Genomic DNA, 12,916 nt, shown 5'->3' with positions numbered 1-12,916 from the left:
AACCATCTTCCCTGTCCCTGCTGAAGAAAAGCAGGCCCAAACCATGACGCTGCAACCAACATATTTGACAGTGGGGATGGCGTGTTCAGGGTGATGAGCTATGCTGCTTTTACACCAAACATATCGTTTGGTATTGTGCCCAAATAGTTTGATTTTGGCTTCATCTGACCCGAGCACCTTCTTCCACATGTTTGGTGTGTCTCCCAGGTGGCTTGTGGCAAATTTTAAACAACACTTTTTATGGGTATCTTTGAGAAATGACTTTCTTCTTGCCACTCTTCCATAAAGGCCAGATTTGTGCAGTGTATGACTGATTGTTGTCCTATGGACAGACTCTCCCTCCTCATCTGTAGATCTCTGCAGTTCATCCAGAGTGATCATGGGCCTCTTGGCTGCATCTCTGATCAGTCTTCTTGTTTGAGATGAAAGTTTGGATGGAAGGCCGGGTCTTGGTATATTTGCAGTGGTATGATAATCCTTCTATTTTAATATGATCGCTTGCACAGTGCTTCTTGGGATGTTTAAAGTTTTGGAAATCTTTTTGTTACCAAATCCGGCTTTAAACTTCTCCACAACAGTATCACGAACCTGCCTGTTGTGTTCCTTGGTCTTCATGATGCTATCTGTGCTTTATACAGAACACTGAGACTATCACAGAGCAGGTGCATTTATACGGAGACTTGAATACACACAGGGGGCTTATATTTATCATCATCAGTCATTTAGGACAACATTGGTCATGCAGAGATCCTCAATGAACTTCTGGAGTGAGTTTGCTGCACTGAAAGTAAAGGGGATGAATAATATTGCACGCCACACTTTTCAGTTATTTATTACAAAAAAATTAAAATAAGCAATAAATATCATTCAACTTCACAATTGTGTCCCACTTGTTGATTCTTCATCATAAAATGTACATTTTTTTTATCTGTATGTTTGAAGCCTGAAATGGGGGAAAAGGTTGAAAAATTCAAGGGGGCCGAATACTTTCGCAAGGCACTGTATATACATCACAAGAGGGACTGGGGGCATATACACATCACAGGAGGAGCTGGGGCTTGGACAGTACTGGCGTTGGCACGGACAACACTAGAGGGGCACAAACATGACTGGAGACAAGAACAGGACTGAGGGAGCACAGACAGCACTGGAGGGAGGGTAGCACACAGCAGAGAGGCTAGGAGGCTCACAGCAGAGAGGCCAGGAGGCTCACAGCAGAGAGGCCAGGAGACCACAGGCCAGAGGTTCCCCACCCCTGATCTAGCTGAAGCAAGACAGGGGCTGGGGTCGGCGGGTGGCCACGGACAGAGATCAGCACCCTCCCTTCAGCAGAGATCAGCGCCCCCCCCCTTCAGCAGAGATCAGCACGGGCCCTAGGCAGAGATCAGCAGATCTTCAGCCTACAGCACTGTCCCGCTGGCTGCCGTGTCCTCGCCACCTCAGCCGCTGTTGCAGGAGTGTAATGAGGTCTCAGATTGATGACATCTCCTCCTGCTGCAAGGCACAGCGATGACGTGACCTCCTCTTCTCCAATCACTCTGCCTCGACTACAGCACATGGCTAATTTGCATGCTCCGCCCCTTCGCATGCAAATTGGTCATGTCTGGTAGTGAAGCAACACTGCGGGGCCCCTCTGCTGCTGCTGTGACTGGGGCCTGGTGAAGAGAAGGGGCCATCCTGCCTGAGGCTAAAGATAAGTATTTACCCTGGGTCTGGCCGGGCCCCCTCTCTTTACCGGGCCCCCTACACCAGGCACAGTAGTAATGCCCTGATGGCGGCCCTGCCCTCCCTTGAGCCCTTTTGGAGTGGACGTCTTGGCTGTCCCTTTGTCTCTAAATTTACAGACTACTCTTTATCAGTCTCACCTGCTCTTTTACCTCTATTATATCTCATTTTATAGGAAATCAGTAGTCTAAGCCCATGAATTGGAAAAAAAAAAAAAAACTGGATTAATGCACATTATTACTTTAACCATATTAAGGCAGAACCCCCCCTTCCCCCCAAATAAAACAAACAAACCCCACACTGTCCAGTTTAGATTTCCCCTTTCAGCTTTTTCACTCTTTTGCAATTTTGCTTTATTCCTTTCCTGTCTGATGTGACCAGAAGCAGCACAATTCCCTAGAGGTGCATTGTAGTCAGCTTCTGCTAATTTCCCATCCCCTGTCTTCCTCCACTGACCTGTAGAGAAAATAGTCTCACATACATCCTCGGTGATCCCACTACTACATTTTAACCCCTTCACCCCCGGCTACTAAAACACCCTAATGACCGGGCCATTTTTTGCAATTCTGACCAGTGTCACTTTGACAGGTTATAACTCTGGAACGCTTCAACGAATCCTGGCGATTCTGAGATTGTTTTTTCGTGACATATTGTACTTCATGTCAGTGGTAAATTAAGGCAGATCATTTTTGCGTTTATTTGTGAAAATTTTGGAAATTTTGAAAATGTTTTGAAAATTTTGCAATTTTTAAACTTTGAAAATTTTTGTTTATAAATCTGAGAGATATGATACACAAAATAGTTACTAGATAAAATTTCCCACTTGTCTACTAAATACCCAAAATTGACCCCCATTCTAAAACCTGCACCCCATCACACTGCTCAAAACCACATCCAAGAAGTTTATTAACCCTTTAGGTGCTTCACAGGAACCAAAGCAATGTGGAAGGAAAAAATTAAAATTTTACTTTTTAACACAAAAAATGTTACTTTAGCCATAAAATTTTCATTTTCACAAGGGAGAAAAGAGAAAGTGCACCCTACAATTTATTGTGCATTTTCTCCTAAGTACACTGATACCCCATATGTGGTAAAAATCAATTGTTTGGGCGCACGGCAGAGCTTGGAAGAGAAGCTGCACTCATTAGCGGACGCCATGTCGGGTTTGAAGACCCCCTGAGGTGCCTAAACAATGGAGCTCCCCCCCAAGTGACCCCATTTTGGAAACTAGAGCCCTCAAATATTTTTTCTAGATGTTTGGTGAGCACTTTAAACCCCTGGGGGCTTCACAGAAGTTAATAACGTTGAGCTGTGAAAAAAAAACAAATTTTTTACCACAAAACTGTTGCTTCAACTAGGTAGCTTTTTTTTCCACAAGGGTATCAGGAAAAAATACACCATAAAATTTATAGTGCATTTTTTCCTGAGTACGACGATACCTCATATGTGGTGGAAAGTAATTGTTTGGGCGCATGGCGGGGCTCAGAAGAGAAGGAGCACCATTTGACAGCAAAATTGGTTGGAATCATTAGCGGATACCATGTCACGTTTGGAGACCCCCTATGGTACCTAAATAGTGGAGCTCCCCCACAAATGACCCCATTTTGGAAACTAGACCCCTCAAGAAATTTATCTAGATGCTTAGCAAGCCCCCAGGGGCTTCACAGAAGTTGATAATGTTGAGCCATGAATACAATTTTTTTTGTTTTACCACAAAACTGTTACTTGAACCTGGTAGCTTTTTCTTTTTTTTTACACAAGGTTATCAGGAAAAAATGCAGCATAAAACTTATTGTGCAATTTCTCCTGAGTGCGCAGGTACCTCATATGTGGTGGAAAGTAATTCTTTGGGCGCATGGCGGGGCTCAGAAGAGAAGGAGCACCATTTCACAGCAAAATTGGTTGGAATCATTAGCGGACGCCATGTCATGTTTGGAGACCCCCTATGGTGTCTAAACAGTGGAGCTCCCCCACAAATGACCCCATTTTTTGAATTAGACCCTTCAAGGAATTTATTTAGATGTTTTGTGAGCCCCTTGTACCCCAGGGGCTCCACTGAAGTTGATAACGTTGAACTGTGAAAATTATTATTATTTTTTTTTACCACAAAATTTTTGCTTCAACCAGGTAGCTTTTTTTTTTTTTTTTTTTTTTTTTTAACAACGGTACCAGGAAAAAATGCACCATAAAATGTATTGTGCAATTTTTCCCCGAGTACGACGATACCTTATGTCTCTCAGAAGAGAAGGAACGCTATTTGACTTTTCAAACGCACAGATGTGGTGCACTGATCGGCCGCTGCAGAACGCACGGTTGGATGAGATATAAAAAGCGTCGGGGATACGAGAAAAAAAAAAAAGTCCCGCTGAAAATTGAGCAAGGATGCCAATCCGTTATGTGCATCCCTGATCAGCGCTCGGTGGGACGCATGGACAGATGCGATACAAAAAGCTTCGGGGATACGAAAAAAAAAAAGTCACGCCAAAAATTGACCACGGATGCAGATACGTTATCTGTATCCCTGATCAGCGCTCAGCGGGACACACGGACGGATGAGGTGTAAAATGGACAGGAGATACAGGAAAAAAAAAAAAAGTTATACTTACAGTACTCAGAGGATTAGAAGGAGGATCACTGACCAGAAGAACTGCAGGAGGAACAGAAGGCAAGCATAATGGACAGCTTTACAGGAGCAGCAGGCAGGAAGTTGGACAGCTCTGCAGAATAACCAGGAAGGACTCAGCGATGGAGGCAGATGTGATCGGGCCAGTGAAGACAGGTAAGAGGACGTCGAGGGGAGAGCAGAAGGGGAGGGGGGAGACCGGAGAAGGAGCTTCAGAAGCATGGGAGCAGAATAGAGATCACAGGGGAGGCAAGCACATCACGGGGGGAGCAGATCGGGATGTCGGGGGGCAGATCGCGGGGGGGCACAGGCAGGGGTCATCGCTGGGGCGCGCAGGGGACATCGCGGGAGCGTGCACGAGCTGCAAGGGGAGCGCAATACTCACGTGGAGCAAGAGCGGAGGCATTAGCAGCGGCGACGGCAGCAGCAGCGTTGGCGTGGTACTACAAGTACCAGCCAGCGCACACTGCAGACATGTTGGGGGAGGGCTCGGAGACCAGCACAGGCCTGGGGAGGGCGGTCACCTGCAGATCAGACTGCCCCACTGCACACTGATTGGAGCGATTGCACGTCATAGCACGATCGCTCCAATCAGTGCTGCAGGGGCTGGGGGGCGCCGTGTTTGAGCCCCAGCTATGATCTGCTGCAGCTGCTGCGGCACCTCATAGCAGTATCTCACAGTATCGCATTTATTTAGGCATTGTTTTAGCCGAAATCAATGAGAACGATGTGGTTGGAGGTTCAGATTTGAACAGCCAATCACAACGATCGTCGATGGGGGGTGGCGATGCACCCCCCTGGGGTCAAGCAAAAGTCCCCTGCTGTAAGAAACAGCAGGGGACATCATTTGAAAGCCGTTGCTATGGCCAAGGCAATCAAATGATTTTTAGGCAGTAAAGTTACGTCCCTGGTCTTTGTCTTGTTAAAATAGGACATAACTTTACTGCCCGCAGTCATGAAGGGGTTAAGGTATTATACCTCTGTATGAGGGGGTCCTTCTCCCATATCACACAATCAACAGAGCGAGAGATGGATGAGCAAGCCAAAGAACATTTATTTCAAACAAAATCAAACATTCCATAACATAATCCAACACAGAGGGTAAGATAGTCCAGAAACACGAATATAATCCAGTAAGCGATAAGTGTCCAGGTCTCTCTGGGCAGCCACAGCTTTTGCCCACAGAGGATGAATCTTCCTGCTTCACTCTTGAAGTTCTCAAATAGACTGACTAATCTCCCAGATAAACAGAGAGTTTGGGTGGATTCCAAGCCCCCTCCCCCACACCTAGGGACAGAAGCACTGCAATGGGATATAACGTGACTTAACAGGACAAACAATATATCGAATAGACAGACCACTACCCCCAAAACATGAACCCACACAAAATGGTACATGACCCACAATATCACACCATCACAACCTCTCCCTCCTTTTTAACCCCTTAACGACCCATGACGTACTGGGTACGTCATGGATCGTGTGGCGGTAAGCCCCGCCCCCTGCCGCCAGCAGGCGGCGGCGATCCGCGCACATATCAGCTGTTATCAACAGCTGACATGTGTGCCTGCTAGCCGCAATATCTGGCAGCGATATGTATATGGGCGCCGCCATGACAGTCACTTACCCCGCCCCCACCGGAAGTCACGTGACATGATCACGTGACTTTCGATGGTTGCCATGGTAGCACAGGGTCATGTGATGACGCCTGTAGCTAACATGAGTCACTTCCTCTCAATGCCGGAATACAGCCGGCATTGAAAGTAAAGCAGCAAATCTGCAGTTCTCAGCTCTGTAGCTGAGATCTGCAGATAGTGCAGAGCGATCGGATTGCTGATCGCTATAGCCCCCTAGGAGGACTAGTAAAATAAAAAATAAAAAAGTAAAAAAAAAAGTTTTAAAAAATTTAAAAAAAATAAAAAAACCTTAAAGTTCAAAACCCCCCTTTCACCCCATTGAAATTTAAAGGGTTAAAAAACTAAAAAATATACACATATTTGGTATCGCCGTGTTCAGAAATGCCCGATCTATCAAAATATAAAATTAATGAATCTGATCAGTAAACGGCGTAGCGGCAAAAAAATTCCAAACGCCAAAATTACGTTTTTTTGGTCGCCTCAAATTTTGCGCAAAATACAATAACAGGCGATCAAAACGTAGCATCTGCGCAAAAATGGTACCGTTAAAAACGTCAGGTCGAGATGCAAAAAATAAGCCATCAATGAGCCTCAGATCCTGAAAAATGAGAATGCTACGGTTTTTGGAAAATGGCGCAAAACGTGCGCCACTTTTTTTGGACAAGCTTGTGAATTTTTTTAACCCCTTAGATACAAGTAAACCTATACATGTTTGGTGTCTACAAACTCGCACCGTCCTCAGGCATCACATAGATACCTCAGTTTTACCATATAGTGAACACAGTGAATAAAATATCCCAAAAACTATTGTACGATCACACTTTTTTTGCAATTTTTCCGCACTTGGAATTTTTTTGCCGTTTTCCAGTACACTATATGGTAAAACTTATGGTTTCATTTAAAAGTACAACTCGTCCCACAAAAAAAAAGCTCTCATATGGCAAGATTGATGGAAAAATAAAAAAGTTACACCTCTCGGAAGAAGGGGAGCAAAAAACAAAAACGCAAAAACGGAAAGTGCCCGGGGGCTGAAGGGGTTAATAAGTGAGTGCGCCATGAGGTCTATACAGACCTCTGGCCACCTCATTTCAGTCCAGGTTGCTCAGCTGTGGATAGTCCCTTGTACAGCAGTAGGGTTGGAAGGATATGCTTCCTTTTGTGTCCTCCTTCACTCAAACTGTGTTTCCTGCACCCACTAGTCGGCATTGTAGATCTCCCACATCATTTTCTAGGAGAATATCTGCAGGCTCAACACCCCAACCACACATTGCTTGACCCCAAAACTAAAGTCCAGATCTACAGTCGCCTTTGGGATATTTCTCCTTTATCCTCCAGCCAATTCAATAACAATCCCTGGTCCATGATGTATCGCCTCTGGCCGAACCACCAAGGGATCAGCTATTGTGACAAATGCCCCAGAGTCACAAAATCCAATAACTCTCTGTCCATCCAGCACAACCTCCTATAAGTGCTTACTTTGATGGTGAGAGGAACTTGGGGTTGTGGCTCGTACCTCATAAACCCCTAGTGGTCGACCACGAGTGTCTGAGTCATTAGGCATGTCAATTTGAAAGGGTGAGAACTCTTCCCCCTTGCTACCAGCCAAACTGTGGCTGGAAGCTGAGGTTGGTGTGGACGTGACTGAGGACGCATGACAGTGACATCATGCGCCATGGCGCGTACTTCGAAGCTGCCGGCCACTGCATGCTGGCTGCAGAGGAGGATGCCAGAGAAGGATAAGGCACAGTGCGGGATCAGAGAGAGGTGAGTAGAAAATCTTTTATTTCTTTATGTGTTAGAGACAGAACGAGGACTGTTTTTACCATGAAGGGGCCCACGATATGGACATATATACCAGATACCAGAATGGACCCAGGATGGGGACTATATATACCAGGGTGGGTACCATATATACTAGTATGGGCCCAGCATGAGGACATATAATACCAGGATAGGACACATATATACCTGGATAGGTCCAGGATGAGGACACATTATCAGGATCGGGGACAGATGTACCAGGATGGGCCAAGGATGAGGACATATATATCAGGATCAGCCCAGGATCAGGACATATTTACAAGGATGTCGCCAGGATGAGGACATATATACTAGGATAGGATACAGACACTGGCTGACATATCGCATGTGTAGCCAGTTTAGGGACCCAAAGGATCAGGGGGCCCTTACTGACCGGTTACTAATGAGGTCAATCTGACCTGTTGTCTGAAGCTCCAGGCTCTGGGAGGCCCCTGGTCACATCGCCCTCATCACAAGCAGCATGCTGGGCATGGAGAGATCCCGCAGCTCCGCGCAGTCAGTGCAGGCAGCGGAACGCAGGAATCTGTCCTTTGTTCCCTACCGGCACTTTCTCTGTGACACACAGCAGCAGCGGCGGCGGCCCCTACAAGAGCAGCGGCGGCCCCTACAAGAGCAGCGGCAGGGGCCCCTACAAGAACAGCAGCAGCGGGGTCCCGAACAGGAGAAGTAGCAGAGGGGGCCCCTACAAGAGCCGCGGCAGGGGCCCCTACAAGAACAGCAGCAGTGGCGGGGTCCCGAACAAGAGAAGTAGCGGTAGGGGTCACTAGAAGAACAGCAGCGGTGGGGACCCATAAATGGGCTGCAGTGGCGGGGACCCAAACAGTAGCAGTGGGGGCCCCTACAAGAGCTGCAGCAGTGGGAGAGGTGAGTGGTGACTAATGTTGGGGGTGTAGTGATGTACAGTATATTGCATGTGTAGTATGTAGGGGTGTTGTGATGTATATTGCATATGTAGAATATAGGGGTGTAGTGATGTATATTGCAGGTGTAGTATATAGGGGTGTTGTCCACGTTCCCTTTTCTCAGGGTTACCTGTCAGTCGCTTTGCAGGTTTCTATGTAGGCTCGACCTCCAGAGAGACTCTCTCACTGGGCTCACTAACCCGGTCCTCGGACCAGCTCCGTTCGACGGCACCTTCCGTCAGGCCAGAACCCCAGTAGACTCTGCAACTCCCTGGACTCCCGCAGCCCTTTGCTGTCTCATTAAAACCCATTAGACACACCCATGTAGGGGAGGCATGTGGATGGTCAGTCCCGCCCATCACCTCTGACCATCTCATGAACCCAGCCCTGAATACATACTGCAATCCTCATGGAACTACAAAGTTCCAGAGAAACATTCCAGGTTCAGACCGCAAAAGCCCTCCGCCTCTGCGGCACATACCGGCCATTCACAACATTGCCAGTCGCTACATCACAATATATATATATATATATATATATATATACACATATGTATGTGTGTGTGTGTGTGTGTGTGTGTGTGTGTATGTGTATGTGTGTATATATATATATATATATATATATATATACATATATATATACACACACACACACATTTTATATATATATATATATATACACACATACATTATATATATATATATATATATATATATATATATACACACGCATAAATATATATATATATATATATATATATATATATACACCATATTTTTCGGATTATAAGATGCACTTTTCCTTACAAAAATTTGGGAGGAAAATGAGGGGTGAGTCTTAAAATCTAAATATAGCTTACCGTGAGGTGGAGAATGGGCGCTGTGCTGACTGTGGTTGGGGGTGTGTGGAGCAGGGCGGTGCGGAGCTTTGCTGGCTCCGGTGGGTGAGATGCTCTATTGGCGGTGCGGGTCTGTGCTGGCTGCATCGGGTGAGGTGTTCTGTCGGCGGGGCTGTGCTGGCTGCGGTTGGGGCTGTGTGGATCAGGGTGATGCGGCATGTAATATGCTTTGTTAGTGGTGTGGAGCAAAGCGGTGCGGCAGGTGAGATGCTCTTTTGGTGGTGTGATCTTCAAATGATGCCACCAGGAATTGGTGTGTGCGCAGATGAGTTCTCGGATTGTCATTGAGCCAAGAGCTCAATCTGCGCAGGCGCCGATTCCGGAGGGCATTTCTTTAAAGCCAACACTACCAGTATCTGGGACAGCAGCAGCATCGCAATTCTTCACTCGGCCAGAACAGCCTCCGCAGCTAGCACAGCTGGCCCCGCAGCAGCCAGCACAGCCCTACTCCGGCACCCCCTGCTTCCTGTGACCCCACTCCACCACCGCTGCCGCCCCCCTTCAGTAACACACCTCTGGAGACCCTAATTTTTTTTTTTATTTTTTTTTTACCTTTTTTATCTCTAAATTTGGGGTGCGTCTTATAATCCGCTGCATCTTAGATACCGTATTTTTCGTTTAATAATCTCTTCAGCTTTGTCGCCATAGAAGAAGGGGGGGGCGGGCAGGCACAATTTCTTGCACAGGGGCCCCAAGCTGTCAGTGTCCGCCCCTAAATACAGAGAATAATAGGATGGGTCACATATATGCCAGGATGGTCCCAGTAGGAGGACATAAATACCAGGATACTAAACCACCCCCACAGATTTTAACATTTCATCTTAATCTAAACACTTTGCATATATGCATAGTAGGGGCACTTCAACTGTGAAGTTTATGGCAATTGAAAAAGGAAAATCCTCAACCATGAATCCTTTTGGATTTTTAAATTGCACACTAGAATTCCTGATGGCATGAATATTAGGCAGGACTTGAATTTACAGTACAATATTCCTAAAGGTTTTCTTTTTTTCTGAAGGTTTAGTTAGTGAATTTGGACATTTTTCTTTGCCTTATATTTAGATAGTATCCACTCAAGGGCATTCATCTATTATTCTAATTGAGAGATATATACAGTGCAGACCAAAAGTTTGGACACACCTTCTCATTCAAAGAGTTTTTTTTATTTTCATAACTCTGAAAATTGTAGATTCACATTGAAGGCATCAAAACTATGAATTAACACATGTGGAATGAAATACTTAACAAAAAAGTGGGAAACAACTGAAAATATGTCTCATATTCTAGGTTCTCCAAAGTAGCCACCTTTTTGAGGTCCTTCCACTGACCTTGCCTTCCTATTTAATCCACCACTGCTTATGGTAGATATGTTGTTGTGACCCTTGCATTTGCCATTGATATTGTATATGGGATCCTGTGATGCTATGTTTAGCATGAATATACTCCAATATGGGGTTCTTTACATATTGAGATCTCAATCACCTTGTATATGTTGATAAAATTTGTTATATCATGGATTACCATTGATATATGGGGGGCCTGATCCTGGCGCTTTAATATCGTTTTATTGAACTTGGATGTCCACCTTGTGTCTTTAATAAACTTTTGTACTGTTTTTGCACTTTAAAAACTCTCTGCTTCTCTTTAATTATACAAAGACACGGTGGTTGGATCCAAAGATCTCAAATTTGGACTCATAAGACCAAAGCACAGATTTCCACTGGTCTAATGTCCATTCCTTGTGTTCTTTAGCCCAAACAAGTCTCTTCTGCTTGTTGCCTGTCCTTAGCAGTGGTTTCCTAGCAGCTATTTTACCATGAAGGCCTGCTGCACAGTCTCCTCTAAGGCGGGCTTTGCATACTGCGACATCGCAGGTGCGATGTCGGTGGGGTCAAATTGAAAATGACGCACTTCCGGCATCGCATGCGACATCGCAGTGTGTAAAGTCTCGATGATACGATTAACGATCGCAAAATCGTCGTAATCGTATCATCGGTGCAGCGTCGGCGTAATTCATAATTACGCTGACGCGACAGTCCGATGTTGTTCCTCGCTCCTGCGGCAGCACACATCGCTGTGTGTGAAGCCGCAGGAGCGAGGAACATCTCCTACCGGCGTCACTGCGGCTTCCGTAGGATATGCGGAAGGAAGGAGATGGGCAGGATGTTTACATCCTGCTCATCTCCGCCCCTCCGCTCCGATTGGCCGCCTGCCGTGTGACGTCGCAGTGACGCCGCACGACCCGCCCCCTTAACAAGGAGGCGGGTCGCCGGCCACAGGGACGTCGCACGGCAGGTGAGTGTGTGTGTGTGAAGCTGGCGTAGCGATAATTTTCGCTACGCCAGCTATCACCACATATCGCTGCTGCGACGGGGGCGGGCACTATCGCACTCGGCATTGCAGCATCGGCCTGCGATGTCGTAGTGTGCAAAGCCCGCCTAAGGCTAAGTTCACATTTCCGTTGTTTTGCATCAGTCATATGCGTCGCTTGACGCATGTGACTGATGCGCTGTACAACGGATGACAAAGAACAGAATTCTTTGTCGGACTCCGTTGTGTGCAGGGCGCGGAGCGTGAGGGCGGGGAGTTCAGGGTGGGTGGAGCCGAGTGGGGCCGTGGCACTGAGGACGTCAGTGCCGCGGGGACTGCAGGGCTGGAGACAGGTGAGTGTGTGTGTGTGTGTGTGGGTGTGTGAGTGTGTGAGTACATGCTGAGTGCGGGAGGGGGCGGAGCCAAGCGGGGAAGTGTCAGGCTTCCTGCACAGCCAGGGTAAATATCGGGTATAAGCAAAGCACTTTTTGCTTGGTTACCCGATATTTATCTTGGTTACCAGTATACACCGCTTAGCGCTGGCTCCCTGCACACGTAACCAATGTAAATATCGGGTAACTAACCAAAGCGCATTGCTTAGTAACACGATATGTATCCTGGCTACGTGTGCAGGGAGCCAGAGAGCGCATGCGCAGCGAAATCCTACGGATCGCGCTGCTCAAAAAAACATTACATGCTGTGTTCCTCCCGCCCGGCGGTCAGTCGTTCCACGACTGATCAGTCGGGCGGAGGGTGCAACGCAGCATCATCAGTCACAATCCGCCGCTCATACAAGTCTATGGGAACAACGGAATCCGCCAAACGGATTCCGTTGTTTACCAGAGCAGCGGATTGTGACTGATACAATTTAACGGAAGTGTGAACCTAGCCTTAACAGTTGTCCTAGAGATGTATCTGCTGCTAGAACTCTGTGTGGCATTGACCTTGTCTCTAATCTGAGCTGCTGTTAACCTGCAATTTCTGAGGCTGGCAACTCGGA

The sequence above is a fragment of the Anomaloglossus baeobatrachus genome, chromosome 1 (genome assembly GCF_048569485.1).
Source record: "Anomaloglossus baeobatrachus isolate aAnoBae1 chromosome 1, aAnoBae1.hap1, whole genome shotgun sequence".
In the NCBI taxonomy this organism is placed as follows: Eukaryota; Metazoa; Chordata; class Amphibia; order Anura; family Aromobatidae; genus Anomaloglossus; species Anomaloglossus baeobatrachus.
This window is presented reverse-complemented; position numbering follows the sequence as displayed.